General features: G+C 40.5%; 1 protein-coding gene across 2 annotated transcripts in view; it reads right to left on the minus strand.

The window, feature by feature from the left end:
- The window catches only part of chst8 (carbohydrate (N-acetylgalactosamine 4-0) sulfotransferase 8), a 165,410-nt gene extending 159,594 nt beyond the window's left edge, over positions 1–5,816 (minus strand). Inside the window, exons 1-2 of one of the 2 annotated variants that reach the window (XM_027281304.1) lie at positions 4,800–5,816; positions 2,952–2,954 (exon numbers count right to left, since the gene is read on the minus strand). The gene's annotated coding sequence lies outside the window, so the exon portion shown is untranslated. The remainder of the gene's footprint in view (positions 1–2,951; positions 2,955–4,799) is intronic. The other variant, XM_027281305.1, reaches the window with a different exon arrangement.
- Positions 5,817–16,083: the final 10,267 nt, after the last annotated feature.

The raw sequence follows: 16,083 nt of genomic DNA on the forward strand, positions 1-16,083 counted from the left end.
ACACATTGAATTACTGTAAATTTCATTATAGCATTGATAAACCAGACTTATCTCCACATTTTGTTGCTGTGCCAGGACTGGAGAAAGTTCTGGCTGAACATATCATTTCGGTGTTGTGGAAAACTGCTGGCTTGTTTGAATTTCTTTTTAACCAATCACAGTTGACTTGAGCGGTGCTAAGTCCAGGATGCAGTGACCCTTGCAAAATAGTGTTGTAGGATAGCCGAAAGGGGTATGGGAAAGAGTATGTGACCTATGTGGCCCAAGACTTAAGACTTAAAACAGCTCAGATTCACAACTTGTTGTAGCCCACAAACTCAGTTATTGCAGTTTTAAAAGGGAATTCATGAGAATTTCAGAAAAACTAATTCCTTGAGAGAATCAAGGCTCTAACCAGATACAGGAATGCATATTAGCTACTGTTGTGTTTATAAAAAATGTTGATGGTTAACTTACTTAACACAGACTCTAAATAACTTCTGTATTCTGGTTGCATTTAAATATTCCATATTAATGCTTAACGTGATGTAAATACAGGTTGCAGAATTAGTCCAGCTCTCTTGGGAAATGTTTATATTCAGTTTGTTTATTTGTAAAACTGTAATTGAAATTCAGTGGACTAGTCATGCATTACACAATTTATGTATTAAGGACATTTATATACACTTTATGGGTCAAGATAATTTGTGCTGGACTGCAACAAAATCTAATGGGAATAGATAGTTACAGCTACTATGAAGATGTTTGTTATGTTTGCTGTAACACAGACAGGGAAGGGAAGTCACAAAGTGTTCAAAGGCAGATGAACATATTGTTAGTTGGTGGATTTGTTATTGTAAAGGGGGAACCTATAGAATAACACCAGGCTAATCATTTAAGAATCACAAAGCTGATTTGTTTCCTTTTTTTAAATCCACATAGGAGACACATCACAGTCTTCTCCAGAAAGAGTTTTACTGAGGTAGGGCCTCTGCCTTCTTCACAGTCTAAGGAAGAAAACCAGAGCTGCAGTACGCCCGCAGTGACACACTCAGAAGAGTGCTACTCTGAGGCAAGCCGAGATTCCTAGTTTAAGTAGAGAGACATAGAGATTGGGTTCTCAAGACAGACCATATTTATAGCCACGGATAGGAATAATTCATTGTGATCAAAGTGCAGATCATGCTCCATTCCATCACAGAGCAGATGTGGCAGAAGGAAAAGAGCGTGCTTTCACTCCGTCTGCTCTCTAGCGCCTTCCCAAATGGAAACAGTGACGCTGTGTTATCTCTGTGAAGCCACTGTGTGTGTCGTCATGTGCTCTGCCCCGTTCTCAGGTGACTTCACTTTAGAAGAAGTGCAACGCTTCAAAGATGTAACATGAGGTAAGAGAAGAAGAAAAAAAGTGTCCCACATGCAACACGTCTTCTCACTCACAGCGAGGACTGAATATCAGATTCTGAGCTCTCAGTGGGAGGTTATGTGCCTGAAGCCATGCACCATAAAGCATATCTGCAACGACCACTGTACATCACACGGCTCCTTTACATGCATGTTAATGAAGCAGATCACAAAGTCAGAGGTCAGAGCTGACTGACTGAATGAAAAACTAAAATATTATTTCCGCCCATTATTTTATTTGCTTTGTATGTGTAATTTTCCAAGCAGCTTTGATTTGCTGCTTAATATTATCAGTGAAAACCACTGTCAGTATTAAGACCACGTGTGTGTGCACCCCTCTATCCACAAATGCACACAAAAGGAAGCTTCCCACCACACTAGTGTCTTGTTTTCCATTTTTCTCTCACCCCTCATATACTCACTTTCCCACAGACACACACATTCCCCTTTTTACTCCTCCTTTTTTTTTGTTAGCGGTCCTTCCTGCCTTTTCTCTTGGAGTAATTCTTTCTCTGCAATCACATACAAACACACACACACACACACACACACATGTTTGCTTCTCCCAGTTTCATTTTCTCTCCCTCCCACACACAGATACACACTCATGCGCCTGTTTCTTTCTCTCTTTCATTTTCTCTGTCTCCAACCCTTTCTGCTTTTCTGTCACTCCTTCAATGCACACACACACACACACACACACAGAAATACACAAGCGTACACCCAGACATACAAGCTCCTTCATCTTCTCTTTTATTTCTTTTCCCTCCCACACTTTTTCTATCACCACTTCCATGCATGCACACACAGAGGCGCTTGTTTCATTCGCCCTCATTTTCTCTCTCACTCACCCACCCTATCTCTCCCAATCACTCCTTCAACAAGCACACACCCTCACCTCCCTCTCTCTCTCTGTCTCTCTCTCTCTCTCTCTCTCTCTGTCTGTCTTTTACTGTTTCTGTCATCCCGTGTCCATCGCACATTCACACACACTGACACACACACACACACACACACACTACCGGCAGTCCAGCTTCCCTTACTCCCAGCTGGGCTTGGACAGCTCTCTTCCTCTGGCCTCTCTGGGCCATCTGGAGTGCAATGTCCCTGCTCTGCTGGTCCCCTGCCAGTCGCTGAGCCTCCCAGGATGAACACAGCATCTTCAAGCACAATTTGTACGCGTCAAAGCTCTGCTGTGTGTCCAGTGACCCAGCTGAGTGAAGTCATTGAGTCTCGCATTTCCCACCTCAAAGGAGCCTCATTCTGCTTTGACGACACCTGCGCTCCCCATGAAGGATGGTGCAGTAATTGTCGCTGAGCAGGCTTACTAGCAATTACAGCTTTGTTTATGATCTTGTGGAGGGTTTGTCTTTGCATGAGGAGTGAATATCAAAATCGGGCACGCGGGTCAAGTACCTGAACAAAATGATTTAGGTTAAAACACACTTGTTTTCTCACGTCCTCTAGCACAGGCTTTCAAACCTCAGATTAAATTATGCAATGGTAATTATGCTGTTCTCACCTGTCCGTGAGAAGTGTTACATTTACACATAATAGTAAAATGCAAATACCTTCTAAACAGCAGACTGCTATTAATCACGTTAGACTGACTCCTTTAAAATCTTTTAATATGATGTGTCAAAGACTGGATGGATTTGAGCCACCAATGTGCAAACTTGTCTATTGCAGCCTTAAGCTCTGTGCAAAGAGTCCCACGAGCTTATGCAGAGTTTGAAGCTAACAACCTTGACTGAAATCCAGAATAACAAATGAATTTTAATATAAAAAACTAGTAAAATTGTCTTTGACATTTTGTTGCTCCCTTTTAAATCAATTGTAACTTAAGTCATTCAGCCACAAGTTCACCACCTCAAAGGGACCTAAAAACGGCAAGTAATTCAGTACTTGCAATTACAACACTGTTTAAGAGCTTTAAGATCTTCAACTTTTGAAAAAAAAATCTTTTTTAACTGACCACCAACATACATTGTGAATTTGAAAAATCACAGGAAAACAGAGTGTAAATGTTGTGTTAGTGGTGCATAGTAATGCTCCAGACTTTCTTATTGGATAACCAGTTAACTACATTTCATTGGTTTGTTTTGGCGCTGGCAGCTTTTATTAGAATTTCGTCGGACAACACTACGGACGCATCTAGACTTTAAAAGTCACTATAAAGCTTAAGGCTGTGTACAAGATGATGGAGCAAAATGATTTGTGCGATAAAAGTGGCATAACCCAAAATACATGCTTGAGGCCAGTTAGTGTGCAGTGGCTATTTTTTTATAGACTAGTGAACACACCAATCCTATGTGACACCTGAACAACAGCACACACAAACTCTGTCCTGATCTTATTGTTTTGTGATTGTATTTCAGCCACAGGTTTTGCAGGCTATAAAAAAAAGCCACTAAAAAGGTAGAATAGATCACTGAACCTTATCATTAATTACGTTTTTGTTCAAAGACAGTAAACATAAATTGATTTTGAACCATAAGCGCAAGAGCACAAAAAGAAAAAAGAAAAACAACACAAAGAAAAAGCTGTACCATATGGATGTGTGCTGCATGAAGTTATCAAGTACCAGCAGGCAACAAAGTGAGACCAACACAAATTGCTGGCTGCCTTAGTAACCGCTCCAACAAAAATTGTCTATACTCAAGACAAAGCACTCTCACTATGTTATAACCATGTCATAATGCATACAGCAGTCCATACTGTATGCTCTGCATGTAATCAGTTTCCAGAAGCCAGTGAAGATAATCCCCTATTGTCTCTCCAACAATGAATGCATAGAATTATCTATTCTTTCTTCTGTCAAATATTAAACGTGTGTGATAAGATTCAACAGCACATAAACTGCAAGAACAGTCATACTGTAGGCAATAATATGCTTGAATTGCTATAAATTTGAAGTAAATAAACTATATAATGCTACGCAACCTGTAAACACAAATAAACAGGAGAGGGGAAAGTGTTACATTAAATCTCAAAGTTTGGGTATAAACGGTTTGAAAGCCACAGCAGGAAAGAAAGAAAAAATTGAGGGGGACAGCTAAATGGACACCAAGGGAGACTTTGGACATACTTATTACCTAATGGCAAACATAAACAGTGAAATCAACAGGCAATCTGTGATCTCAGGGTTAACACTTTTCCATAATTATAGCATGTAGGCTGAACCATTTTAAGAGTGATTGGCACTGTAACTTTGTGGCCATAGTCAATCTATAAAGATCAAACTTTAAAATAAAAAAATGCACAGACACAGACACAGAGAGGGAGAGAGAGAGCGAGAGGGAGAGAACAGATAGCGTGGATGGTGTTGGCTTCAGAAGCTTTAAAGCAACATCCCAGAGACAAAACAGAAAACAGCTCATCTGCATTTCACTGTACTCTACATCTAGTATTGGACTTACCTTAAAGCGACCAAATACCATGAAGCTTAGAAGCAGGTGGTGTGGAGGTGAGAGTGTCTTCCTCTTCTTCACTAGTTGGGCAGCCAAGTCGTTCTGTTTCAGCACCAGGGAAAGCGCGTCCGCCTCTTTGGGGGAAATGATGCAAGTTTATCTTTGACGTTGTAGACGCATCCACTGTGCAGACCAAGAACCCGTCGCATTCAAGTTTGATGCCACCTCGTTGATGCTCTGGCTGGAGCAAACATGCCTCGCCGTGGCTGATGCTTTTAGAAAGAGTATGTCCAATCACAATGCCTCTCGCTTTTTACTCTCACATCTTTGCGCATCCCCGAAGAGTCTCCAAGGACCGGTGCCTGTCTTCCTCCTGGCGAGCACGACTGCAAAAAATAGTGACTTTAAGTCTGGCTTCTCCTGCTATCGGAGCACATCTTCATTCGCGGCGCTCTCTTTGTCTTCAAGGCGATACTGATACTGATAAAGATGGGGCTATGAATTTCCTCCCGCGTATCGAGTGGGTGCGGGAGCGGAGCAGTCGGAGCTGGGAGCAGGAGGAGTGTCTTTTACGGTCTGAGTTCATTAAAGACTCTTCTAATATTGATGAGCTCCGTGTCTCATCGTTATTATAACCGTCTTTTCATACCAAATGGCGTGATGATGGCGCGCTGCAAGTGGATGCTGAACGATGTGCACTGCTATAATAAATTCTGAGCTACTGTAGAGGCGGCAGAGAGTTTCAATTCGATTTTTATCAGAGATGCGATACACAGAGACACACACTCAATGAAGTCCAACGTCATTAATCAATTATAAAATTGTTATTAATTATGATTTGTAAAACAGTACAACTATGCGTGTGAATATGAGTGTCTACGATAATGACTTTCAGAGGTTTAACTAATTGGCACATCTCAACTGCGGACAGATCTGGTGATTTCAATTTGTTTCCACCCCAGCTGCATTCAGCATCTAGCAAAATGTAAAAAGAGGTCAATGATTTCTGTTTTCATCAGGCTTAAGAGGTAGCACTATAGAGGTATGAAGTCTCTGAAAAGATGTCTTTTTTTAAGTCACTTATATTCAGTCTGATGTCAGATTACATTTGGCAGACTTTTGCATTTCAGCTGTTCCAGCCCAACCAGCTTGGATTGGAGACAAAGATAGAAAGAGACACAATACACCTGCTACAAGTTGTATGCCTTACACAAGTGTTTCAGACATTCAGGTACTCTTTCTGTACAGTGCACAATTGATTTTGGTGTGACTGTGATTGTATCGATTTTAGGTCAGTCCCTCTTTTTCTTTTTTCTTTTTATGTGATAAGATCAAAGTGCCACTTCAACACATTGGTCTTATCCAATTAGGCCAGTATAAAATGTTATATCCCACAACCAGTGAACAGCCATCACCCTTAGAAAATGTACACACTATAAGCTATTTAATCTTGCACTAATTTGAACTAAAAGGTTTTGCCCTGTCATTTTCTCTCAAAGAAAGGGATGCATAATTGGAGAGGCCCTGTGGGACAGATATCAAAAGCCACTGGATGTGCATAATTCATCTCAGACTGTTTCATAAAGCCCTGCAGAAGAATTTTCTTTATGCTGTTTTTTTTTTCATTCAAAAACCTCGAAATATTAGCCCTCTGCACTAAACAGGAGGAATACTGTTCACTTGGATCTACGGAGGAGTATGTTTTTCAGTTTTGTATAAGTGACAGCAAGTACAAGTAAAAACCTCAATTCAGAACCCTTGGGAACATCTATCGCAGTATGAGCGAGGACTAATTTGGATCTCAAACTGCCAAGATCATCTCTATTATCAGGCATGAGCTATTGGAGTTTGTCAGAGCTCATGTAATATTTGATTATCATTATTTTATTACCTGCTGTGTTTACTATTAGAAGAGGGGTGTTTCACGTTGAGAGAACAGATATCAGCATGATCTGACAAAAAGTAATAAATGTGTAAAATGTTGCAAAAAGCAATGCCTATGCTCAAATTAGTATTACATATCAGTGAATGTCATTGTGGTTTTGTCAGTAAGTGGTTTTATTCCAGGGTGTGGCTGGCTGCTAAGAAACATCTGAGGCATCAGCTGGCACACTCACATGCTCCTCCTCACTTGAGCACACCCCCCTCTGCTGGTGTTAGGCAGCAAAGAAAATTCTTCTCTCTGCTTGGCTGTTTGGCTGTAGGGACTCTGGTTACAAGTCCAAGAACACTAATTCAGACCCACAGGAAGGCTTTGCTATACACTGCAGAACAAGCAGGGTTTATTGTGCAGCCTTTTTAATTCACAAAGCTGCTGCATGTAAGTGGGGCAACACATCGCCCAAGTCCTGAAGATCTAAGAGGCACTAGCATAGCAGCTGCAGCATGTCTCTGGTGGGACTGTAGGCCGTTCACTGTGTGCGGTATCAGCAGACTTGACTAAAAAAAAAATGATGAAAATGATCGGTGTCCTGTATTGCGTTAGTAAGGGTGGAAAATGTGTGCATGTGCTCTTGAATGTGGCTTCATAGGCATCATTTACAAAGCAATACTGATTGATTTCTTCACAAATGAGACAGACTCTGGAATCAGTTTACCTCATTATGAATTACTCTAAAATATGATGGTTTATCTGTATATTATTCATTAAATAAATACATTTCATCATGGCCATTTATTAACATAGGAGCTACTTAAAAGATGAAGAATTATATCATTTTGTGTGCTAGATCAATGAGATGTTGATTTCTATGTTTTAACTTTACTCAAGAAATAAAGGTTTTTGATCAAAAATGTCATTTAAGGGCATCTTGGAAAGGAAGTGTCCACATGTTTAATGTGCTTTAATGAACATGTAGTCTGTTGGACAGATAGTTTCTGATGGATTTTGGAGGTTGTGAGTCTTGACACAATTCCCTGGCCAAAAGACAAACAACCCCCTCATGGCACACTCATCAGTTCCATCCTCTCAATGCTCATCGCTCATCCAACTCTGGCATCTGGTGTTAGTCATAATCAATAGTGTTGGGATCCAAAGTCTGCCCAGAGCAAGCAGTTGCCAATTATATAGCACCCACAGAATGTTGTTACTGTCATGGAAAAAGTATGTCTCTTTTCTTTCTTTTTGAAAGTTTGTCATTCACGGTACATGGATGCAAAAAAAAAAAAAACTGGTTTGAAAACAGCATTCTTGTTTGCTTTGCTTGCATTCATGTTCTCAACATCTGTTCCGCTTGATCTTCATCATTATAAATGTAGTCGTATGTTCACACCTAATTAATTTTCATCTTTTACTGCCTATTCTCTTCCTTAACCTGTGAATAAATTCGTATGCTATGGATCTCAAGTAATGAATGATTCATTACATTCTGACACAAACTGTACCCCGAGGTGCAATATTGCCTTATATAATCTTCTTCAAACTTATTACAGACTCAGCAATGGCATAACTCTGCAGTGCTCTAAATTGCTCTTTTGGCCCAGCTGCCCTTTGATTGATTATGATAAATGGGCACAAGCAACAGTTTAATAAATTACACTTGCCAGAATAAATCCAAAATTCTCCATCTGAACGGGCTGTTTTTTTCTTTGATATTGACTGGTACACAGCATACAGCATCTCCAATTTAAACGCAGGTCAAAGCCTAAAAAGGTTCACTCATGTTTTCACAGTGGTCAGTAAGACTTCTGCTAGAGCAGTGATTTATCAAACTTGCCAAAATTTAAGGCATTAAGCTTTCATACTTGCAATTCATCCAAAGTGAAAAATGCATTCATGAGTTTGCAAATGATAGTACTTAAAAAGTCAATATGGTTGGCAAATCTCTTTTTGAAAAGCCAACAAACACTACACAGAAGCACAACGTAATTCGATATGGGTGAGAGAAGAGGGCTTGCAATATAGCTTCATCATGGACAGCACAGATAGTGGTGATACTTGAAGCACTACAAATAGTGGTAAAAAGAAATCACCTGGTTTCAGTGCTTTTCTTGTAACCATCTCTGCTGGACAAAAAAAAAACTCCCTGATACTTTATCCTGTGCTCCTCTGATGAAGATGAATGTATCTGTGCTGCGCCTCATTTGAGGTTTCCAGTGAGGGTGCACTAAGCTGAAGTCAGACCTTGATCAATTGACAAGCAAGGCACCACATGGGTAGCCAATCCCCTGGCTGAGTGCTCCACTATCAGGGTGTGGACAAAAAGCATTAAGTCAAGCGTAGAGATGTATAGGCTGGGTAAACCATGAGCTGTACATTTTATTGTTTGTATGCCAATTATCTTTAAATATTCAGACAGACAGCTCAGGGTAATGTTTAAAAATGCAGACTGCATCAATGCAAAGTCAACTGACTTTGTTGTGGGTAATAAACTGTGTTGCTGACTGTGAACTACAAAGTTTTTATACTCTGTTATCTTTTTTTGTTGTTGCACAGCCTCATTTCGTTTTAACTTCTGATATTTTCTTCGGCCTCTTTTGTCGGGGTGGAAAATAAACGGCCTCAGTGGCTCTAAGCATTGGTATCTGTTTCAGAGCACCTGTCTGCAGTCTAGGTGATGTGCTTTGGGATGACTTTATTTGGGTTAGGAGGATTCATGTTTGTGTCAGGACCACAGGATGACCTGTCTCTTCCAGAGAAGTGTAAAATAATGAGTTGTGACTTCACTTGTCCAGCAGTCATATATTTGACTCCAGGTCTGCCTGGCAGCCGGCTACCAATTTGCTATAGTTCAGGAGGAGACAAGGTGAAAATGAACATTAAATATTGATTTCAGGCATGGGCAGCACCATGGCTGGGGGCTTACAGGGCTTCAGCCCCAAATGTTTTCAGCAAAGCCTTTACCAAACCTTTGCTGTTCACCACACATGAAGTATTTTGTACTACACCCCAATCATGGCTGAGTAGGAACCAAGGTGATTTAAAAGGAGATGGTCGAAGCAAAGTGTTGACAGACCAGAAAACAGAGCCCCTCCCACTTGTAGTCTTTTTTCTCAATGCCTGCCAGAAGAGCATCAGCTTTCATACTCTGATAGTCAGGCCACCAAAAGGAAGCTAGTAAAGAAACACAACAGGGAGAGTATATTGACTTAGAATTAAGATGCAGAAACCTAAAGTATTCACATACTGCCGTCTCCCCAGTGGTAAGTGCTGAAGTCACAGCGGGCTATCCTAAGCCCAACCTGATGATGTTACCCAGTTTATTAATTCAGTGACAGCTGATAATAACTGTTCAATTATTAGCTTTCATTTCAAAAACACACTTGCTGGAGTATTTGTCTACAACTGGATGGAGCATTTTATTATGTTTGCCATAGAAATTGGCAGTTGCTAATTTTACTTGTTCCAATGGGTGCCTTTATTGGGTTTTTTAATTATGCAAATTATTCATTTCTTGTGAGACAGAGAACTTTTCTTATACTGAACACAAATGATGAACTCTCGTCACATATACTTACATCTTTTTTTTTTAAAAGCCTTGGTCTTTTTAAAACTTCTAGAATACATATTTCAGCCGGATATTGAACAGAGCATAAAGATCTAAGTTTTCTGGCATAAGCACCAGCGGACCTAGTCTATCTGGTGAATTTTAAGTTGGAAGCAGTCATGGAGTAACACGTGCTCGCTGCCGAGGGGAGCACTTTCATACAGTGCAGCAGCCGTCTGCCAGACGAGGATGGCGCGTCTGCATATCATCATCTTAAATCACATTCTCTCTGATCACTGGAACTCACAGGCCCTGAGAAGCAACAGTCTGTTTTTTTGTTTTTTTTTAACTGCAGAGAGGTTTTTTTCCAGGGAAGAATATCCTCTGTTAATAAAATTTTGTGTGAAACGATTTCTTTTGAAAGATAGAAAGTAATGTGAGTTTTTTTTTTGTTTTACCCTTTGCTATTTATTTTAAATACAATAAATGTAGTTTAAAAACATTATTGCATAGAAAATAAATAATATGCATGAAGCCATACTTCTAGCTGCATTTTTCAGCTGCTAAATGGCTTCCAGACAAAGTGCCCTTCAGGATTTCCAGGCCTGCTGGCTTTACCTGTAGCGTTTCCTTTTTTTCGGTCAAGGACATTTTCCTCGTGTCACTGTAGGTTGTGTAGAGGCTTCTGACACAAACCCCAAACCGCTTAATGAACCCAAAGGATCCACAGGGCATGTTAAAAGCACTACACGGCAGCCATGGCACTCAAGTCAGCTGCTTGCTCTGTCTAAGGGTGCTATTTCAGCTCTTTCTAATGTACTCTGGGGCTCAAACTGCACAACTGACCTGACCCAAATGAAACCATACTATCCTTTCAAGTCTCCCCATGGAGCGACAACAACAAATTCTGCCTGGAAAGTCATGGCTTCCAAGCCTTATGAGATCACCGACACTGCAGGCATTGCAAATATTTATGCTCTCTACTGCAATATTGGTTTTGTTCCTTTGTCATTGGTATATGGTCAATTGCGCTGATACAGCCTTAAACAGCTGACAATGCACTTTCAATAAAAGCAAAGCCAATTGTTCTCTTTGGTGTGCTGTTGTTCTCATTGTATGCATGATGCAGCCAGCCACACCCAGTGAAGAGTCTGCTGCTATAATGTCAACTGTGAAGCCACAAGCAAGTGTGGGTACCTGGCAAATTAAACACAGTGCTCACTGTAGCATGGATAAGATTTACAAAGACACTGTCACCTGTGCAGTAAATAGATTTAGTGTTAATTGGATCTAAGTGTATGTAGACAGCTTATAACAATTTTATCCTGTGAACAGGAAATTCGTTCTTGCTATGGAACATATGTTAGGTATACTCGGCACCACCACAGTGGAGTATTGTGAACAGTGTCATGCCCTCAACCATGTCAGCAAGTTGTTCTATCAGGGCTTGAATTTGTGTCTCCACATTAAGCTCTCACTGATTTTGTCCCTCTCCATTTGTTATTAGGAACTGATTTAATTGCATAGCTTCAAAGCTTGAATCCAAAAAGAAGAAAGAAGACATACACTAATGACAAGAGCCACTTAAAAATGTCCTGGCTGCAATGGATGTTATCAGTCATTCGTATCATGCAACCTCTGCTGCTGAGGGATTCAGTAGTATAAGTTGGTGTGGTTGTTTTCAACAGTGTTCTCAAGCACACAACTGTCAGCATTTTCCTCAGCCAGTATTTGGAGCCACCCTTACTCTGGAACATCCTATTATCACAGTTACAGGTTGTCATTTGTTCTGTTGAGTGGTTGTCAAATGTCAAAAAAGTGAGGCTTACCTAATATGAGCCTGTCAGAGGGCAGATGTCAAAGAGAGGAGAGAAAAAAAGAGAGGACAGTGACGTGCTGCTGATAGTGAGACAGTCTTCAGTTGAGACAATGATGGAAAATGAATGATAACCCTCATTCTTGAAGCAGGCCTATTTTGTTTTTGTTTCTGCGTCCACTTAAATGAACTGAGACCAGCTTGAAATGTGAAAGTGTGTGGTTTAGAGCACAAGAACCAATTCTTTTCACAGAATCAGTTCCTCTGAGTTGCTACATGTAAAAGTATCAAACCTTCCAACTTTTGATATTTTTCCTAAATATGGCATGACACTCCATTATAAACACATTTGACAGCTAGTGCTTCCCTACAAAACTTCTCTTCACATGCATTATGCAGGTTATTAATGAAGATAAAATTAATTCATTCATTGATTCAGCATCCATCTTGTAGGCTTTATAAGCCCAACACACAATTTTACAGAAATGTGATTAGACTACATCTGTCTGTCATTCGTCCTGAGACGTCCCAGTTCATATTCATGTTCATTCAGTGGGTGCTGTGCTCGACCATGAATGTATAAATAGAACTGGATATAGCAGGCGGGGCTCGGTTAATTCTTATAGAATCTGCTCAGTGGTGCATAAAGCCAAAAAAGTTAGATTTCCAGGCATAAAATTACCTGGATATTTTCCACATATGCTTCTGCATTGTGTGGTCCATAGAGAAAGCACACTAGGAGACTTCCACAAGCTGAGCCACTAGCTTCTGATTTGGCTCTCCGCTAACTTGAATAATGATAAAATGATTTAATCACGCAGCTCTCCCAGACATACGAAATGTTGTTGGACTGAATGAATCAAATTCTGATAAAAAGTATTTTTGGGCCATCACATGACAAATGCCATTACTGTCACTATTCGGCCGTTATGTCAAATTGGCTTCAAAGCTTGGCAGTCTTCCTGTGGCGTTGGACTTGATTCAAGTCACACTGTACATCCTGGTTCAAGTCCAGCTCATTCACTGGTTGTCCCGCTTCCTAAGTTTTAAGTTTTTGCATCACTGAGCCTAGAACCTTAAGCAGAGATGACCAGCAGAGAGAAAGAAGTGTGTACTTCCACAGTCCTTAGTCCACAGTTTCTAATTTTCAGACTTGTAGTTCTTCAGACATCAGTTCCCCTTTAACCTTTGCCATTACTACAGTATGTGTCACCAACAAAGCAAAGTATGATGCCATATCAGCTATTTTTTGGATCTCAAATTGTACAAAATCATCTGAAACAATGGTGCTCTAACCTCTTCTCCTCACCATCAAAAAGTTCAACAGCACTGCAATTAACGGCAAGGAAAATTACAGTAATCCAAACATTAAGGGATAACAGACAATCGTATCAACACATCATTATATTAACACTTGGGAAAATACCCTGATGTAATTTGAGGCAGTGCAGAATGTAAGAGGCCAGCTTACGAGCGAATGGATGGAGGGTTGATGAAAGAGATGAGAACTGTTGTGCAGAAATGAGCCTGGGAGCCATCCCAGGATACTCATCTGACTTGTTTGTGAACTTGTCAGGAAAAGGTAGAAGACAACAGGGGGTGCATTAACCAAAGTAGTGAACAGCAGAACGTGGTCACTAAAACTTGTCAGTGCAGTACATGGATAGATATTTGTCCTTACAAGGAAATTTGTTGCCGCAGTCTGTACAAAGCCTTACATACATACATAAATACACAGGTATGTAGAAACACCACAACATAGCCACAGAAATAAACATTCAATACGGCACATTTCCCCACCCTTATCCCATACCCATAGCTCCCACACATGGTGGTTTTGTTGAGAGATGCTATGGCAGAAGGGACAAAACTCCTGCCATAGTGTGCTCGCTTACAGGCCAGGGATCTGTATCTGCGACCAGATGGGAGCAGTATGAAGTTGCTGTGTAAGGTAAATGTACAGATGTTTTATAAAACAACTAGGCCTACTCTTTGGAGGTTAAAGAGTTCTTAGGAGCGAGAGCTCTCTTCCAGGACACAGGTCAGAGCTCCAGGGAGGGCACCCGCGGTGACCATACTTGGCAGACCAGGCTGTTCGCCTGTGGATAGTCTACCGGGCAACACAAGTAATGGCCTCCCAAAGATGCAAAATTCTTTGTAGGCAAGAAATGTATGGCTGAAAATTTAATCTAAGATGAGACGAAGAGAATTAGCCTTCTATTGTTGTTGTTGTTGCTGTTGTGATATTGTCATTCATGGCCCTTGCTGCAGCAGGTAACACCTACCGACTAGAAAACTCCTTGTTTAAACTATTTGCCTTCAGCATGTTAGGAAGTCAAGCATCATGCTCAGTGGCTGAAGCAAATCAAGCACGGGAGGATGTTTGCTCATGATGCAAAGAGTGTTTCACAGCATACTGAATTCGGAGCAGGTGATGCTCATTAAATATACATGATTTGGTTATTATCTTGGAAATCACAAGCCTACAGAAGAGAAGCACCATTAACAATTGTGTTTTTAAATTTCTGCTCATTACAGTATGTGTTACAGCTTTATGTGTGAGAAGGAAAATAAATACACTGCATCTTTATGAAGCATGCCCCCTAAGGCATGATCATGATCTCCCTCATCACATAATCTGTCTGAAATATTAACAGATAAAGAGGAAGTTATATGAAACTCTCATGTTTCTTTTGCCTGCTGATAAGAGATAAAATCTTTCTTTTTTTTTGTTCTTGAGGGCATTCTGTCCAGTTCTCTGCTCACTGCACCAGCCCACTTGGCCCTGTTCTATTAGTTACCCTCCTGAGAGGCAGAGCAGCAGCTGTCCTCAGCCAATCATCCATCACTGTGTCCTCTGGGTGTGGGCGCAGGAAAAGAGCAATGAGCAGCAATCCTATCTATCAGCCTCCAGAGGCAGTAAGGCTGAGTTCAAGTTGGTAATGAATTTAATCTACGAACAACAGGTTTTACTAAAACTCACTTATGGCCTTGCTTTACAATTTAATGTATTACTTTGTTACTATGTCTCCATTCACCACATCTTAAAATCCTCCTCACTGTTTTTGAATGTTTTATTAATGTAGACTGTTATGTGGAATTCGCAAACCCTGCTTGTGAGTGCTTGTGAGTTTATCAATATCTTTATGGAATAAATGTATGGAATAGAATACTTTGGAGGAGAAACGACATAAACAGAAGAAAATTATGTTTACTTTATGTACGAAGACAAAGCCATTAACCAATGAAGTGCTTTCAGAGACATGACCAGTGCTGTGGAAAAAAGCCATGCATGAGCTGCAAAAAAGATTTGGAGCCAAACTGAACTCTCCGTCACCAAGATGAGTGAGGTCTTTCCTTATATTGTGTTGGTTTTGCCATTTTGCAGATTTCGGTTTAAATTAAACTTCTTAAAGGTCCAGTGTGTCTTCATACTCTGTGGACTGAGAAACAGAGAAAAAGGTGAGGGTTGCTTTAATGAGGGTCTTCTGCTGAGCTTTTAAAGTGATGGAGGCAGTGATGGAGCTATCTCTTCTACTTCAGGCAGCCTAAGAGCATCCAGCAACAGAGTAAATCATTCAAGGCGCCTCAGCTTCATCACTTAAGAAAGGAGTGGCCTCATTTTTAAATGAAAACATTTCTGTATGCACATGAAATCATGCTTTTTGAAGCTTGTGCATAGCATTCATCCTTTTTGGTCTGTGGAAAAATGACGGTGTTTTGAAACTGATTCCATAGACTTCAGACTTTTATCTTTTCACAGAAGCTCAGCTGTCAGGAGCACTGCCTGATATGACTTTAATCAGCAAATTGAATAGGTGTATCCAGTTTATCAGAGAAAGGCTCTCAGACACTGTAGAGCTCCTGTAGTGGAGTGCTTCAGCTTAGTGCTGATCACAATGAAAGGAATTTACTTTTCTCTATTGTTGATTTATATGTATTTATTCAGCTCCTGGCTCTGATGCAGCCCTTAAAAGTTCCTCTGCTGGACTAATTAGAGTTGTGCTGGCTTATCTTTCTGACTATTGTGGTGGTTATGGAAGCTTGCCTA

This window comes from Larimichthys crocea, chromosome VIII (assembly GCF_000972845.2).
Source record: "Larimichthys crocea isolate SSNF chromosome VIII, L_crocea_2.0, whole genome shotgun sequence".
NCBI lineage: Eukaryota > Metazoa > Chordata > Actinopteri > Sciaenidae > Larimichthys > Larimichthys crocea.